At 40.8% G+C, this 17,419-nt stretch overlaps 1 protein-coding gene across 2 annotated transcripts in view; it reads left to right on the top strand.

The window, feature by feature from the left end:
• The first annotated feature begins 7,777 nt into the window (after positions 1 to 7,777).
• The window catches only part of IL1RAPL1 (interleukin 1 receptor accessory protein like 1), a 652,915-nt gene continuing 643,273 nt past the window's right edge, over positions 7,778 to 17,419 (top strand). For both annotated transcript variants that reach the window (XM_015885202.3, XM_085549854.1), the window contains exon 1: positions 7,778 to 7,956. The gene's annotated coding sequence lies outside the window, so the exon portion shown is untranslated. The remainder of the gene's footprint in view (positions 7,957 to 17,419) is intronic.

Raw genomic sequence — 17,419 nt, 5'->3', positions numbered from 1 at the left:
TAAGCTGTGTGAAGCCTCAAATTTGTTTATGCTGTAAAGTTGTCCTGTAGCCTCACAGCATTTCAGCAATGTACAATACTCTCCCACTAAGGCTCTCATGTTTCTGTATAGACTTGAAGAAAGATCCAGACAGCAAAGAAAACCCCCCACAGACATGTGAAAAACAGCATTTTTTAACCCCTTCGATGCAGATAACCACACAACCTCCACCACTCTGCCATCACTCACAAATGCATTTTTTAATCACTTTGAACCTGAGGGAATGTTAGGAAGGCTTCCATCACACTAACAGCATTTTCAACATTCCTGAAGCACTGTCAGTTCTGCTAATAAGGTTAAAGAATGAGGAGTAGCCTTAAACTGACCAAGAAATTGTGTAAAATTGTAACTTGTACAATTTTGAACTGACTGCTGTGTCTAATTGAGCTCACAGTCTTCATTAACAATATGTGACAGGTAGAATTGAAATTCAGGTTTCTTTTTTTCTTTTTCTTTCTTTTTTTTTTTTTCCTATTGTCTTCATAGCATGTATTTACTTATACTTGTAAAAATAGGCATTGAATCAGTGCAGGGATTCTCACCTGGTAGCAGTTTTCATTCCTGTTTTAGGTAGAAGTAAATGTCAGTGTAAAACAAAATCACTGTACATTAAAGCTAGGTAAGCTACATTCCCTGACATTTGTTTCCTGATTCTGTGTAGCATTAACCCTGCATGTTGTGCATTAGCCCTTTGAATAATACAAAACTTCACATTCCATATGCCGTAAAAGGATAAACATTTCCACAAGAGTCAGTACGAAGATCCACTGTCTTGTCTCTGACAATGACTGGTAGAAGATGACAAGGTAAAAATTGTACGAAACAAGTAAAGTATATGGAGATCTTCCTTTGATATGTACTTCCACTTGATTTGGAAAGTTTAACCAGGTCGTTTTTAATACAAGAAAGGAACATCTCCTTGATTAATGTATTTAAATCTTTCAGAACTGATTTATACTTCAGCATTCAAAACATCCCGAGGCAACAAATGAGTAACACAATTCTGTTTTGTTATGTATCTGTTTTGAACATTCTACATTGCAGTTTCACTGCCTGCCTCATAATTCTTGCATAATGAAAAGACTGCATTACTTGTAACTTTACAGACCTTATCTGTATTTCCTATTGTATTTTCTTCTTCAAACTAAAAAGCTTTTGAACTGAGTTTTGTGCACTGTTCAAAACTTAAGTGCTGCTTCTCATGAATTTTTTTTAGTTGTTCCAAGGAGCCACTATTTATATGTCCTAAACTTTGATTGCTATATCATGTTACACCTAAACACTTACCTACTTCACATTCAGTAACTGCAGTTTTGTGATTGTCTTGCCTTCATCATCTTTCTAGTCTCCGTTACAGTTGTTGTCAACATCTTAGATAGGTGATCCATAGTACAGCTGTACTATTATATTCTCCTTCTGAGTCAACAACTTAATACCCTGCTTGATAGACCTACACTAACTTACATGCCTTAATATTTTGGTTTCTCTACCTTCACTGAATCTGTAGAAGTTATTTTAGCTCTAAGTTAATTTTCTTGCCAAAGAAAACAAGCTTTTACTATAGTACGTTAACTATATCTCGAGCGCCTGAACCTCATTCATACAAACAATGCAGTATTGCATCTAGAATGATAATGGACAGTTTTTTAAAGATGCCCAGGACAGTAAAATGAGTATTTTCTCATATCTACATATGAGTAGATATAGTATAGCATCCACTGTGATATTCAGACAGCTAGGCCACCAAGCCTGGAGGGCAGCACCAGACCCAACCCAGCCCACCCTGTAGCCATCTGGCTCACAGCTGCTGCTTGGCCACTGAGGGAGCTGTGAGATAAGCAGGAGCTACACTGAAAGATATATATTATTCTATCAAGTGGGATCCTCCATGGACATTAAATTTCTCTAAGTTTCTGGTTGGGAGATTTATTATGGAAGTGTCAGGTCTTGCTTTTCATTTGCTCCTTCTTTCTTGCTCTCTTTTGCTCTTCTCCAGCCTTTTTAAGGAATCCTAAAAAACTGCTGACTCTGATGGATTATAGCTCTAACTGAAGTCTGTTGCTCTTATCAAACATTTTTTCCAATAATGCTTATATTTAAAATCTGCAATCTGTGATTTTGAATGGATAATAATGCAAGTCCTGTTGTAGCTCCTACTGCAGCAATAGGAAGCTTAATATCGACTTTATAGGTACTGAATGAGATTTATATTACTGAATAAAAATAAAAAATGTAAACGGATCCTCACGGGAAAAACAATTCCTCATTGCTACCTTCTGTTAAGTCTAAGAAGGAAAATAAAGCAATTCATAAATGAAGCATACCAATATTTTCTTAATAAATGAATACACCCCATCTTGTATTCTTCTTTTTATTCTTCTTGACTTGAGTATTTAATCAGATAGATGAGGCATGCTGTATGTTCTGAGTAGTTTATGCTATAACCTAATGAGAGAAAAGAGGAATGAAAAATGACTGTTTATTTTAACAAAATTAAACAAACATGCAAAATTTAACAAACATGCAAGCAATGGGCATTTAATAACCTTGATACTACCCTTTCGTAAATAAGGTTAAAGGAGTAAACTGCGAGACAACAAAGATTATATATGTATATATATATTCCTTAAATGTTAAGAATCAATGAAATGCATGTTTTGAAGGAATGGCTTTCTGAATGAAAGTATCCTCCTACTCAAGTAGTAACAAGATACTTAGCTTTTATTTAATGTCACTTTTCATCTATAGGTGCCGTAGTGCTTTGTTCAGGCCACCTACAACTGATGCCTAACAGACAGGAAGGACTTGTCTCAGCTGCAAATATAGCTAGCAGGGCCCCAGCAAAGCTGTATAACAAATAGCTTGAGTTGTCTGACACGCTCTTCACAAAGGTGCTGGATTACCCACATAAAAATGGTACCAACAAGAAAAGCAGTGTAAAAATGTAGTATCTGGGACATCATAGCTCAGCAGTGACTACAGTATGCCTACATTTACAGAAATGTATACATAGTTTAGGCAGAGAAAATTTTACAGCTAAGACTATAAACACAATTTTCTTTTTTTTTTTTTTTTGGTGATGAAATGCCTTAGTTATGAAATTAGTATTATACCCTGAGTAGAAATGAGTAGAAATGTACTCTTTAGAATAAGGCTCTTCTGTAAAGAAGATAATTTTTTCACACAACACAGATTAGTCATTTGAAAATATTTGCTCTATTGAACACTCTTGCTTGGATTATTAAAAAATGTGTAATAAATAATACAGAAAATATACAGCACACAACATAAATAAAAAACAATCTATATAATATAAAAGCACACTAGAATTCAAGGAGGATCAGTGTAGTTAATCAGATAACAGTTTTCAATGTTTACCTTTTTCTCTCTATAGCAATGTAGTCTACATAATCATTCAAAAAATGGACAAATAAGAATAAAATAAAGCTTTATTATTTTTTTTTTTTAATAAGATCAATGGAACTGTACTTTGAAAAGGGGAAAAGAGAAAAAAAGGGAGATAAAATGAAGGTCTTTTTGCTTTACTGAAAGCATTTAGATTGAATTAGATTGCAACTGCAGTTTATGAGATTCAGGTATAGATTTTTGCATGACTAGGGATCCTGTTTGGTGTCCATAGTTGAGAGAGAAAGTATATTTCAGAAAAAAAATATTTCATGTTTTTTTTCATCTAAAAAGTTCTATGCTTATGTTTATTTATATTATGCCATGTAAATATGCTGATGTTTTGTGTAACATTCTCCCAGTGCATTTGTTAAAACAAGTGGGAAATAAATATGAAGATGGGAATATTATTTAATTCCCAAAATCTACGGATAAGATGCGAGAAATTAAGCTCCACCAGTCTTCAGACTCCCTGAACAGACTTGCTAGCAAGGTGAGCATGAGGCAGGAGAGTTTTGAAGGACATCATACACCTAGGAGACAGTATTAGCTCTTGGGTACTTCCCATTTGAGCAAACTGCATTTACTCAGCTTAAACATTCTGCCTGATGGTTGTGCCCCTGGTACTGTCAAGGGACACTGTGCCTCAAGATGATGCACACAATGCAGGTGCAGGTTACACTACTCAGTTATTAGCTCAGTACACCACGGAACTGAAACAATGTTTAGACAGCTAGCTTCTAGCTTATGGGTAATACCTGGAAAACACTTTGGTCATGATGAAGACAAAGGAGATTCCCTACTTTATTTATATATATGCCATGCTTACTAAGGAGAGGCCAAATCCAAGTATGTGGTTGAGAAAAATATAGTTCCCTCCCCCCCCCCCCATAAAAAAAAAGTCTAAAATCTTCTATGCGTCCATACAACTACATTGTTATTCATAGCAATTCAGTACCTGAGAAATGAACCAAATCAAGTTTTCCCAACCATGACAGAGGGGCTAAAACTATATGATATTTAAGGTCCCTTCTAACCCAAACCATTATTCTGTGATTCCTCAACCCAGAGATAAAGTTAACCCAAGAATGCAAGTATTCTGCATGTGTGAACAGTCTACAGCTTTTATATTAGTCTGTTTTCAGTGATTTTAGCAATTAGCTTTTGTTTTATTCACATCCTTTGGCTTCTACTATTTTTGTTTTCCATTTCTCCTGCCAGTCCCTTAATCAGCCTCTCTGGGAACTTACCGTGACCACAGCATATGAACACCTCACAAACACTAATGCCTTTTTATCTTCACCCTTGTGAAACAGAACAGCGTTAACTCACTCATTATAAGAAGAAGAAACAAAAGCACAGAGAAATAAAATGACTTGCTTGTCAATAGAAAAGAAATCTGTAAAATCATCAGAAACTAAATGCAAATGTGTCTGCCCAATGCTTTAGCCCCAAGTCTCCCCTCCCTATGCTCTGTCAGACAACCTAGAGCACTCATTGTTCTGGCTGGGCATGAATGACATTCTTGATGTCATCTAATGGAGGTGCCTGCGCTAGGAGCCTGGGGTCAATTGTCAGTGACAACAGAAAAACTCTCTCTCAAAAGAAAACTTTGAGAAACAAAGTTGGGAGCACCACTCTTCCTTTCTCTCTCTCTTCCTCTCAACCAAGAATGCTTGGGCTTCTAAATCAGGCACCCAAACCAGCTTTCTAAAGTAGACAGAATGAGTCATTTCACTGACTTAAAATGCCCTGTACTGATCCACAAAGAGAATCCCATAAAGTTTTCCGTGCCTCTTTTAACTACCCACACATATGGATCACTCATCACAGTGCTATCTAAATGCCTGGTTGAACCAGTTGCGTTAATTTCTGTGTTTGAAGCTGTTTTTTGCATTCATTTCTATTTTTGCTGCTTTTAATCCAAAATGAAGAATGCCATTCTGTTGTAATAAAGTGAGGTGAGGTGGAGGCGTACATGATCTCCACCAGTTCTACAACAACTCCCACCTCTCTGGCAATCCACTGACTCTCCCCAGAGCATTATCTGCCTATTGATAATCCTCTATCCTTTACCATAAGACATAATAGATTCACAGTTTCCCACATGCTGCTTTTCTTCCTTTTCTCTCTTGTAGCATATTGGAGGTTTAAAAAGTACAGTATTTTGGATTTTTCCCTATGGCCTACATGTTGGACTCTCTGATAACAGAATCATCCCTCATCCCTTTTTCCACGCTTTGGAAAGTACCACTTGCAGATGTACGCATACATAAAACTATACATGTTTAGCTCAGGTATTTCCTTCTAATGCGCTCTCCCAGCATACACAGTGGGTTGAAGGAAGATGAAATGCCCCTGACCCAACCATCTATGGCCAGCAATGTGAGGAAGGTGATTGATTCCTTCTATGCTGCCTGAGAGAGGTCCCATCTGGAGTACTGAGTCCATGTCTGGATCTTGCAGGTCAGGAAAGAGGTGAAGCTTTTGGAATGCATCCAGAGGAGGGACCAAAGACAATCAGGGCTGGAGCACATCTCTGCTAAAGACAGGCTGAGGAAACTGGAGAAGAGAAGGCTCTGGGGAGACCTCACTGCAGCCTTCCAGTATTTAAAGGAAGCTTATAAACAGGAGGGAAATCAACTTTAAACATGGGTTAACAGTGATAGGACAATGGGGAATAGTTTCAAACTAAAAGAGGGGAGGCAGGTTAGATGTGAGGAGGAACTTTTTCACTGAGAGTGGTGAAGCACTGGCTGGGGCTGCCTGGAAAAGTTGTGGGTGCCCCATCCGTGAAGACACTCAAGGCCAGGTTGGATGGGGCCCTAGACAGCCTGAGCTGGTGGGGGGCAGCCCTGCTCACAGCAGTGGTTGGGGTGAGAGGGCTCTGAGGTCCTTTCCAACCTGAGCTGTTCTATGATCCTGTGATGTACCTCTGTGTGGGCAGCTCTGTACATCTCTTCCTAGGAGTGTGCGCTTGCAGAGTTAGTGTTACAGAGAAGGGGATGCCAAATCCCCAGCAGGATAGTGCAGAAATTTGGTGAGGTTTATTGGGGGAGCACCTGTATTTCACAGAGTTATGTTCTATAGAGCATTTGTTTAGTGTTATAAACATCTGCAAATGACTATTTATTTTGTGAAGTAATTAACATTCCTAATTAGATGCACCTTGCAGCTGCTGTTAATTGGCAACAACGCAGTTACATTTTGATGCATATCTTTAGAAGAGTTACGGCGTAGAAGAAAAAAAGAAAAAAAAGAAAAAAAAAAGAAAAAAAAAAAGAAAAAAGAGGAATCTGAAGGGAAGGAAATAAAACTGTTCCCACACAGTTCAGAGAGTTCGCACAAAGAAGATCCCATGGCAACAGCGAGGCCCACAGTTTGCCTTATAAAAAAAAAAAATAAAAAAAAATCCAAGAATAGATATAATGTATCATCTCCTCCGAAACAACACTTCGCTTCGGAAGCCGACGAGCGGGGGAGGGAGCCGCGGCTGCCCCGCTGCCCGCGCGGGGCCGGGGGCCGCCCGCTCGCGGGGAAAGCGCAGCGCCCGCAGCGCGGGGGGAGGCGCGGGGACGCTACCGGGAGTTCCGCGGGAGCCCTCGGAAGAGCCCTCCCCCACCACCCCCCTTTAACACAGGGGGGAAAAAAAAATAAAATAAAAATAAATAAATTAAAAAAAAAAAAAAAAAAGAAAGAAAGAAAAAGAAAGAAGAAAGAAATCAGCCTCTCAAAGTGATGCTGGAGGTGCGGCGAATGCCGGAGCGGCCATGGGGTGGCAGCAGCAGTCCCTCCTTCCCGGCTAGCAGCGGAGCGCATTCAATCCAACGCGGCGCTCGTGTAGAAGCACTGGGATCGTTCGTGCACTGCAGTTTCTCTCGCCTCTCTCTCTCTCTCTTCCTTCTCCGCTCCTTAGGATATTTTGGGTGGATTGTGGTTACCCATCGGGATCTCCTGCTCGCTGCTGATCACTTGGCACCTCCGCCGGGGATTGGGATCGTTCGGGGCAAGCGGACAACCGATTTTTTTCTTTTCTTCTTTTTCCCTCTGGAGATTTTTCTTTTCCCTCCACTCCCCCTCCCCCGTTGGCACGGCGGTGAGGAGCCGGGAAGCGCCCTCCCCCGGCGCCCCCCGCAGCAGGAAGCCCCGCCGGGCCGCCGCTCCCGGTACTCGGTGCGCGCAGCCCGGCCCCGGCCCTCGGACGCGGCGCTGCCCCCAGGCCGGCCGCCCCTCCTCCCCCCGCCGCACCTGGATGGTACCTCCCGCCGGCGGCGCGGGCACTTTGTGAAGTAGGAAGGAAGGGGCGACTCGGGGGGGACGGGAGGGGGGCGCCGGAGTCTGTATGGAATTACCTGCGCCCGCGGCGGAGCTGGCGGCGGCGGATGGCCGGGAGCCGCGTCCCCGGCACTCGTGGCGAGCGCAGCCCCGGGACTGAACGCGGGGCTTCTCCGGCCGGGAGCGCATCGTGGTGACCGGATCGCACCGGAGGGACAGCGAAGAGGACTCCTGCGGGTAAGGTCATTGCGAGAGAACGGCAGTGCTGAACTTGGCGTGGGGCTGCGGTGGGTACTTGGGTGCGTGCTGCATTAGCCCGGGGCGGGGGGATCCTGCCAACGGCAGCAGTGACTGCAGCGGGATTCCGGGGACGGCTTTTTTCCATCAATTAGATATGGGAAAAATCCCCTTCTACCCTCCTACCCGCACCCTCTGGGCTTCAGTTTTTCCTTTTTCTTCCTCCCCCCACTCCCCTTTAATATTTTTGGCTGAGGAGGGGATGTGATAGTAACGAAGCTCTCGGTGGCGGAATGCATTAAATCCTGAGCCGGCTCCCACCCGCCGCTTAAAACAAGTGTCTCCAACTCCGTGCGGCATTCTGCTGCAATGGAGGTAGCGAATCCCGGCTCTCAAGTTGTTAAACTTTAAGGTGGTGATCGCTGTAAACCGCGGCTCGCTGCTGTGGTGCTAAGGGGGTTAAATGGCACCGGCGGTGGTGGGGAATTGCTACCACTCCCGTGCATCCTGCAAGGAAACTGTGAACTGGGAGGCGGTGAGGGGAAAAAAACCAAACCACCTCGTCCTAAGTGTCACTAGGCTGGAAATCTCCCTTCCACCTGCTCCCATACGGTGGTTTCTTTTTTCTTTTTTTTTTTTTTTTTTAACACCCAATAACTCACCTGCGGGAACCTCAGACCACGTGCATGGGAGTTGCAGATTTGCAAACAGAGATCCTATCTGCGGTGCTTCGTGCATCTGTGCTGGGGGCTGCGTGGGAGTCATCTCTCTGTTGGCTGTGGTGTGAACGAGGAAGGGAAAGGAACGAGCGGCTGACAGCACAGGGGAAGCACTTCAGCCTGTAAGGACTTAAAGCGACGCACCTCGCTCGTTTTCTGCAAAATCGATTCTCACTAAGGGGATGGGGGAAGGCTGAGGGAGCGGGTAGCGATGGAGCTGCCCAGTGCGAGGCACCGCAGCGCCAAAGTTCCATAGCGTGCGCGGAGATCTATACCCTTCTGTACTGCCCGTGGCTTCATGCATAATGGATGGGCGAAGATATGCAGATCTTCCCGTAGGAAGATGGATGGGTTTGTGGAGGGGGGGGGGGGGGGGGGGGAAGGAAAAAAAAAAAAAAAAAAAAAAAAGACGATGATTATGTAACTTGATTACATCAGTGGCGTCAGTCGCCGATAGTGCGAGGAGGTGCTCGCACCGCCAATCGATCACTTGGAGGAACTTTGCGGCGGGGACCCGGGCGGAGCAGGGGAGATCCCCGCTCTCTGCCGGCCGTGCCGTGCTGTGCCGGGCGGAGCTCTCCGCTGCCTCCTCGGGATTCCGGGGAGCCCCGCAGGACGGAGCCCGCTGCCTGCTCACTGCAAGGTCACAGCGGCGTCTCCGGAGCGCGGCGACAGCTGAGCGGGGGAGGAAGGCAGTCGAAATCAAGCTGATCCGCCTCGCCCTTCCCCCTCGGCCGCCTCCGCAGGCGAGGCTCTGCTGACCGTCTGCAGGGGAGAGCCGCGATGCTTCCCTGTGGGCAGGTGTGCGGTAGGGACCTCGGCTCGTTCAGGGAGCAGGATCAGCAGCAAGCTGCTGCTGGGTGACCGACTTTGGGAAGAAGTGTTGGCAGGTGTAAGAGCCTAACCTACCTGTTACACTGATATAAGAATCTGAAAGGTGGTCCTTGGGTTAGAGCTGGAGAATAGGCATCCAGGAACGTGGGTATCTCAGGAGTAAGAAGGTGAAGAGCAGAGGTGCTGTGAGAGTCCTATTGGTTTAAATCGGGTGGGCTTTGTGAGCGAGTAGCTCACAAAGAGAGCAGTATCAAGATAGCCTTTATTTTAATACCCATTTTGGAATCATACGTTGCTATTTCTATCTGTTCTGGGGGGTGAAAGTGCTCCTTGAGGACAGATAAGCATACAGAAGCACTGCTGAGGCCCTGTGGATGCATTTTCTGAAAAATGTAAGCCTGATGAAATCTTAACACAGCTGAAATAAGTGATCTTATCACTGCCGGCCTATGTCCTTCCCACTTCACTCTGGATTCATTCTAGCAAAATTTCTCTTAACACCTTTTCACTTAAAAAGAGGTGAGGGCAGAGTGGGTTTTGCGTCTCTTGATAAACATGATCTCCACATACCTGTTCTTTATCACGTTTAATGCACTCACGGTAATTTTACCATGGCACTAGCCTGAAAAATCTTTTTTTTCTTTTTTTTTCTTTTTTTCCCCCGAGCTTTCCTGAAAGCATCAGTATTTTAAAGTTGCATTAGCATTAGTTTATGTCTGTTTTCATATTTCTTGAGGATAAGTCTGGGCAAGCACTAATAAATCCAGCTAATGTTATTTAGAGTTTGATGTCCATATAGTGAGTAAACTGGAAAAAAATGGCTATGAAGCAAACTCTGTTTCCATCCTTCAGGGGTCAGAATAACACTATAGCAACTCCTATGCATTGCTACATGTTGTGTGATTTTCAGAAATGTCCATAGTACACCCTTCTCCATCACACACTCTCCTTCTTAAGGAGAGCCCAATTGTCTGGAGACAGTGTTATAAAACCTGGGATGTAACAGTGGAGGCATATATCATCAGATATATTTGTATGATCTGGTGTGCTGGATGCAAGGATTTACAAATCTAGGGTGATGGAGAATGGTAAGCAACCAAATTTTATCTGTAGATTAATTTCATCGTTGTAGTTAGCAACAGTTTGTAAAAATAAAAGGTTTCGGGTCCAATGCAATATCCATTCAATTTGCACCCAGTATAGCTTCTTCAAGAGGAAACTTTTCTTTGCTGAAATAAAACTGTAAATCACTCAGATAAATTGAGAAATATTTACAGAAATCATTCCCAGACTCCAAATCTCGGATAACTGAAAGTAGTGAGAGTTTGGCTGCACACTCCTTGGTAGCTCTGGGAGGTCACCTTTTGAAGGTTCATCCCAGTGCCTCCCTCTGAAAGAGCAGGCTTCTGCCTGCTGCTGTCACTGAAGGCAGTCGACTTGTTTTACTGCTGACAGGAAAAATTGAAGCACATGGGGCAGATCTTAATGAAGCTCCTTTTTCTTTTCAGTGATATTCTGGTAATGTATTCAGCATACATTCTGTGGGCATTATGTCAAACCCCTGTTTTGGGAAACAAAGTGAAAAAAAGAAAAAAGGATAACAGAATGAGATTCTCATTTGGTAATTTTGCACTTATAGAGAAGTGTTTAGATATACCTTCATGTTTTGATGTTTTGTAACAGCTGTAACCTTTAGGGGCTGGGAATTTTTTTTATTTTTTTTTTATAGTGCATACTACATGATAATATATGGCAGTTGAAACATTGAAGCTCTGATTAATGTGATTAAAAACTACCAACTTATCTAGTGATGTTCAAGTTGTAAAGTTTAATTATAGCAGCACAATTTGCACAGCTATAGATAAGGTTGTATCAGCATTTCTATTATGGAATCTCTCTCTGTTCCATCCGTTGTGTCAAGGCTGCATAAAATAAGAAGAATTTACAGTAGGGACCATATTGACTGTTTGGGATTATGGTTCTGGCCTGTTGGGTCAATAATCCTTGTGTTTCTTTAAGTTCTTACATGTGCACTTTCAGAAGTACCAAAGCAACCATTGTGCTTTATCAATTCAAGTGTATGCTTGTTTTGTTTTAAAATATAGGTAGATATAAGATGATGGACCAGAAGGCATTTAGCCTGTCATTTATCATGTACTTTTATTTTATTTTCATATTTTTTTAAAGAAAAACAGCACAAATGCAACAATGATTTTTATTTGTGATAGCTTAAAATTAAGTCCCACTTAGAAGGAAGCTTCTTTTTTTGGGGCAAGGGGGTATGAGTAGAAATGAAAGATTGTGTTTTATTAATGCTTATATTCAAACTCGCCATACTGTCTTAAGGGATTCGCATACAGAACTCCATCTTATTGCAAAAGGGGAAAATCTTGTTCTATTTGCCAAATCTGTGCAAGACTGAGGAAATCTGGTTCTTTGTTGGGCACTCTTCCTTTTCTAGGTCTCACTGTACCTGTGTGTTAAAGGTACTCCTAGGTCCTTTCATGATGCTTTATAGCACACTATTTATGCCTGAATAACTAGGTCTGAAAAATGAGCCAAGGACATCAGTCTTGCAGCCTTCTGCGCTTAGAAATTTCATGTTTATAAGAACAGCACACAGGCATATAATAGTCCCTCAATGATCATCACCAACTTAAGTAATTCTTCACATGGATTTTTGACTGGATGTGTAAGTGGATGAAAGGAGAAAATGAAAAAAACATAATTTCTCAGGATGTGTAGTAGATATTTCTATATGATATTTAGTTTTGGGGGTAATTTAGGAAGTGCTCAGTGTATGTTCTAAAAAGAAACACAGAAACCTAATTCATGCATCAGGAAGACCTATACAGTCTGTACAAACAGCAGGCAAACGAGGGGTAGTAATACTTGGTGACTGGATGGCTGATGGCATCAGGAAATTTCTCAGTTCAATAGTCTGTCATGGTCTAGGACCTACACTGAGTCTCAATGAATACTGAGTTATAAAAGAGGCAGAAGACAGACACTAACAGAAAGGTATAACCAAGGGGCAGGAAAATGTATAAATATGTAGTCACTGTGATGTAGCTCCTATCGTTTAAGAGGTGGATATATTATACTTTTTTTTTGTGTGTGTGTGTGTCCTTTCTTAACTAGTGAGGCTGAGATGCTCAAAGTTATTTCAGTTTCTGACTCCCACTATTCTAATGGTTTGGTAATACTTAATCTCTTTAGTATAAGTCCATCATCTTTTCATTTATGCATTTTTTTTAGTTGCGTGATGAGACCCTGATTTCTCACTTGGGATAAACTGAGGTACTTCTCTTTAAAATAATAAATAAGTGGAAAGATAATATTTGCCATTGGCTATTTTCGAAAAGGGAGATATTTTACATGCACCAATTTCTTTTCTGACAAAGCACAAATCACTAGAGATTCCTGCGAAAAAATCACAACACTCTTACTGAGACTTCCACAAAGCTAGTAAAACCTCAGTATCTCTTTTTCATCTATTAAGTTCCTCTTAAAATGTTTGCATGGACTGCTAGTGGCAATTGCAGCAAACTCAATCTCAGCAAAAAAAAAATAAAAAAAAAAAAAGGAAAATGAGATCATAGTAACGTACATCATTATAACGCACATGGAAAGGTTTCTGGTGAGGTTAGGAATGAGTTTATATGCTAGTGACCTGTCTGGATTCCCAGACCAATTGCCTCAGACTGTGAATTGCTATGCCTAAATGCTGTAAGGTGTCTGTGTCTGTCTTTGTCCATGCCTCCATCCATTTGGCAGTGCGTCAGTGCTGGATTTGACTCTGAGCTCAGTGGATCATATGCCTCAAGGATAATTTCTACACCAAGATCTCTCAGTATGATGAAAACCTTGGGACAGAGCCACTGTGTCAGAAGAGGGATGTGTTTGGCCGGGATGCTTTCGTGTGGCACTGATCCCTGGCAACAGTTTTAGCCCTGTATCTGTCAGGTTACAGTTCAGTGCACAGAATTTCAGGATGGGAGCAGAGCACAGCTGTTACTGTATAGCACCTTGGCATTCCTGCATCTTCAACTTCTCTTCAATGCTTTCTGTTTCCTTTCAAGTTTAAACTTTTATTATTTTTTTAATTTTTTTTTATTTTTTTTGTCCCCAGAAAATGTCACAACTGGAAAAGTGTGGCATTTTCTTTTTTTTTCAAGACATGTGTATAATTGAGATGTCTACATATCAGTCATTATGATCTACACATTTATTACACGTACAAAACAGAAGGCTTGACTGCCAGCTTTCTGTGGTGTTATCTGTGGGGTCCCATTGCTGAAGTTGATGTCCTTAAATTGGTGTAAGTTAGGTTCACTGAGTGGCACTTCCTTCCACTATACCTATATTAAATATTTACTTATGTACAAATAAATGCATGTACCTGCTCATGACTGTGTATTCATACATATGCATTTACTCATACGCATACACAACAAGCCATAAAGAGAAGGTATTCCAGTTATTTTTTTATGCTAATGTAGAAAGCATAACATGATTCGAACCTAACATGAGATGATAGTAGCTTTCATGGATTGTTTCAGATCAATATTTTTTTAAGTGATCTGTGAATGTAGCTTATTTGAAGACAACACAGGCATATTTTGGAATGCCAGAACTGAAATACAGTTTAAAAGAATTGTCAGAGATAACCAGTGAGGAGGTTTATGGTATCTTTTGTAATTTTATAAAAATATATGGCAACTCTTTGGAAGGTAAAATCTGAATGTTTCTGGTGTGTTTCCAACTGAGCAGAAGTTACTGTCAAAAATCTCCTGCCCGTTATTATAGGAAAGCTTAATCAGCATATTTGTTCAGTACATAGAAGAAGAAAACTATATAATAAAGGGAATTTGTTTAGTATTATATAACACTTCCTTGACCAACTGATAACTCTCATTTTCAATATGAGCAATGTGTTAGCCTTTGGTCACTCCTGATCCAGCAAGCTCTTAAGGAAAGAAGAAAGAGAGTGAAGGCAAAAAGAGGAAAAAAAAAAAAACCAAAACAACAAAACCCACAAAACACCTCCATACGAAAAGATTCCTGTCTGAAAGATGAGAATAAAGTTTTTTATTATACAGAAAAATAAGCAAAACATGATATGGGAGAAAGAGCACGTGGTAAGTAAGTCTAAAGGCTACTGAAGGATACTCAGGGTTCTCTTACACATTGTTTTTCTGATGGTCAATACAATTAAATTGTGACAAATCTAAAATGAGAAAAGAAAAACACTCCTTTATATGGTTGATTCAAATTATTTGGCTTTTACTGGCAATGATACGATGAAGAAAAACATCTAGTAGGATAAAATGGATTAAGTCTACGAATAAAAGAAGAATAAATTTAACATTGTAATAGACAAGGTTATCAGCTTGTGTAACAGATATTTGGATAAGAAAACTATCAACTTATGTACCCAAGGACCACCTGTTAACGTAGAGTTACAGTGGAACTGATGGGTGTGCATCTGAGATCTCTGAAGGATGCTTCTTCCAGAGGAAGAAGCTTATTGGCTTCCCTTAAAGGTCTCCTGTCTGGCTACATGAACTGCGTCATTCTGTCACCAAAGTTCTTCACTACTTAGTCAGTTCACAAATCTCACAATTATAGTACTGCTTTGTAAACGTTTTATTAATTCTTGCTGGTCAATCTAATTTGACACTTAAGCCCTAAGTTCTGAGGTCTTAATTCAAAACCTGCTGAAGAAAATAGAAAGTTACCTACAGCATTCAGTAAGTTTTGGATTAATCTCCAAGAGTCTTGCATGTATTTATCATCCAGTTTCCTACTCTTTGTTAGTTGCTGCGTAAAGCCTCATGCTACTTCACAGTATCACAGTCTGGTGCGGGTTGGAAGGGACCTTAGAGATCATCGAGTCCAACCCCCAGGATTCGAGCCTCTGTGTAGCAGAGTGACACTTCTACCACTTGCGACACAGGGAGAATTTGAACCCGGGCCTGCTGGTGTTGCAACGCGGCATTCCTACCAGTGTGCCACCGGGGCACACTTCTTGTCTTTAGAATCGTTATGGTTGGAAAAGACCTTCTAAGATCTAGTCCGCCTGTCCCACCCATGCCCATTAAAACACCTTTAATAGTTAAACATTGATTAGAATAAAGAAATATTGTGAACTTTAAAAGAAATCAATAAACATTGTTGACAGCATAACCAGTCTCATCAATTTCCATCATCGAAAAATATACAACCTTCGTATATTTTTAATTCTTTGTAGAAATGAATGGATTCTGTAAGGCTGTAATGCTTTCAATTACTTTGATGGGAAAAATCAGGTGTCCGAGAAGACCATGGAATCTACAACTGTCTGAAAAGAGGTTGTGGCGAGGTAGGGGTTGGCCCATTTAACTAGCAGAAGGACTGGAGCGAATGGCCTCAAGTTGTGCCAGGGGAGATTCAGGTTGAACGTTAGGAAATCCTTCTCCAAGAGAGTGGTTAGATGCTGGAATGGGCTGCTCTGGGAGGTGGTGGAGTCACTGACCCTGGCAGTGTTCACAAAAAATTTAGATCTTCTGATATACATCATTTAATGGGAAATGGTGGTGATAGGTAAATGGTTGGACTGAATGATCTTCGGGGTCTTTTATAACCCTGGTGATTCTACGATTCCATAAAACATTTAAAAAACAGTTCCTAAAATATACACAGTATATAACATGATCTAGTTTGTTACAGAAATTCAGCGTGTTTATCAATTTACAAAAATGCTTTAATCTTTAGTTAGATTAATGTATCTTCCTTTGTATTGCCTCTTTATGCTTTATAATGTGTAATCTATTAAAGGGCAATCACATGGCTCAATGGACAGATACCATGCATCTATTTCTAGCTGTTCACTTTCAAGGGACCTTTTTAAATTAGTATATTGTCTGGATGGTGTCCTTTTATAATAGTACTTAATGCCTAAGACTTCCATAGTAGCAATTGTAATGTATGGCCTTCTATTTCCTGGGCATCCTAAAATTAGTTTTGCAGATTTCATACAAAAATAGTAGAAATAATTAGGTTAGATGGTTAAAGGGTTTTCACAAAGGCTAACGTAACTTGAGGCTGCCTTCTTCAAGGGATATTTGACTCCAGAGGTGACTTAGAGCAAGAAGCTAATATAAGGATCTGTGATGTGACTACATTTCCTTTTTCCCTTTCTGAGTGCTCTAAGAAGATAAAAAAAAGTCCTTACCAGAGAATATTAAATAATTCAGCATATGATAAATGCAAATAAAATTAAGAGATGAATAACGTTTAATTTCAGTTACTGCTTTACCTTATGAATTTTCCAGGACTGCTGCTATTTAATAAGGTTTACTTGAATACTTTGGACCTTAAAGGCCTCAAAGCATTCCACATCACTTCCAAGTATTACTTCCCTGTAAAGCATTTTCTCTTGTCTCAGTTTCCTGTCTCTAACTATCTGGAAGGTAAAAACACCTACCCTCTTGTCTTTTTAACCGTTTGAGCTGTTTATAATTTTTGTTTAAGATTTCTATTTTAGAGTATGTGGAGTAGGGGTAGAAGAAAAGATAATGTCATTTTCTTCCCCCCGCACCAATGGAAATTCAGTTTTCTGCCACTGAAAAGCATTTGTTTTCTTTTCTCCAGTCCGCCCTCCCCAGAAGCAATTTCCATGTTGATTGGAGAGTTGATTTCAGTGTAGTATCTTTCAATAGTTTTTATATTAAATTCTTAATTTTTGGGAAGGTTATATTGAATTAAAAGATGGCATTTTACATGTAAGATTTTAATGAAGACATCTTTTCTGTAGAAAATAAATTAGGAAAGAGGAGATAATTTCTGAGTACTTAACACAAGTTCTTTGCAGGAAAGGGCTCAGCTAAGGTCTTTAGATAAATAATACAAATATGAAAATAGTACTA

Source organism: Coturnix japonica, chromosome 1, assembly GCF_054131305.1.
Source record: "Coturnix japonica strain WE chromosome 1, WE-NBRP24, whole genome shotgun sequence".
Classification (NCBI taxonomy): domain Eukaryota; kingdom Metazoa; phylum Chordata; class Aves; order Galliformes; family Phasianidae; genus Coturnix; species Coturnix japonica.
This window is presented reverse-complemented; position numbering and strand designations above follow the sequence as displayed.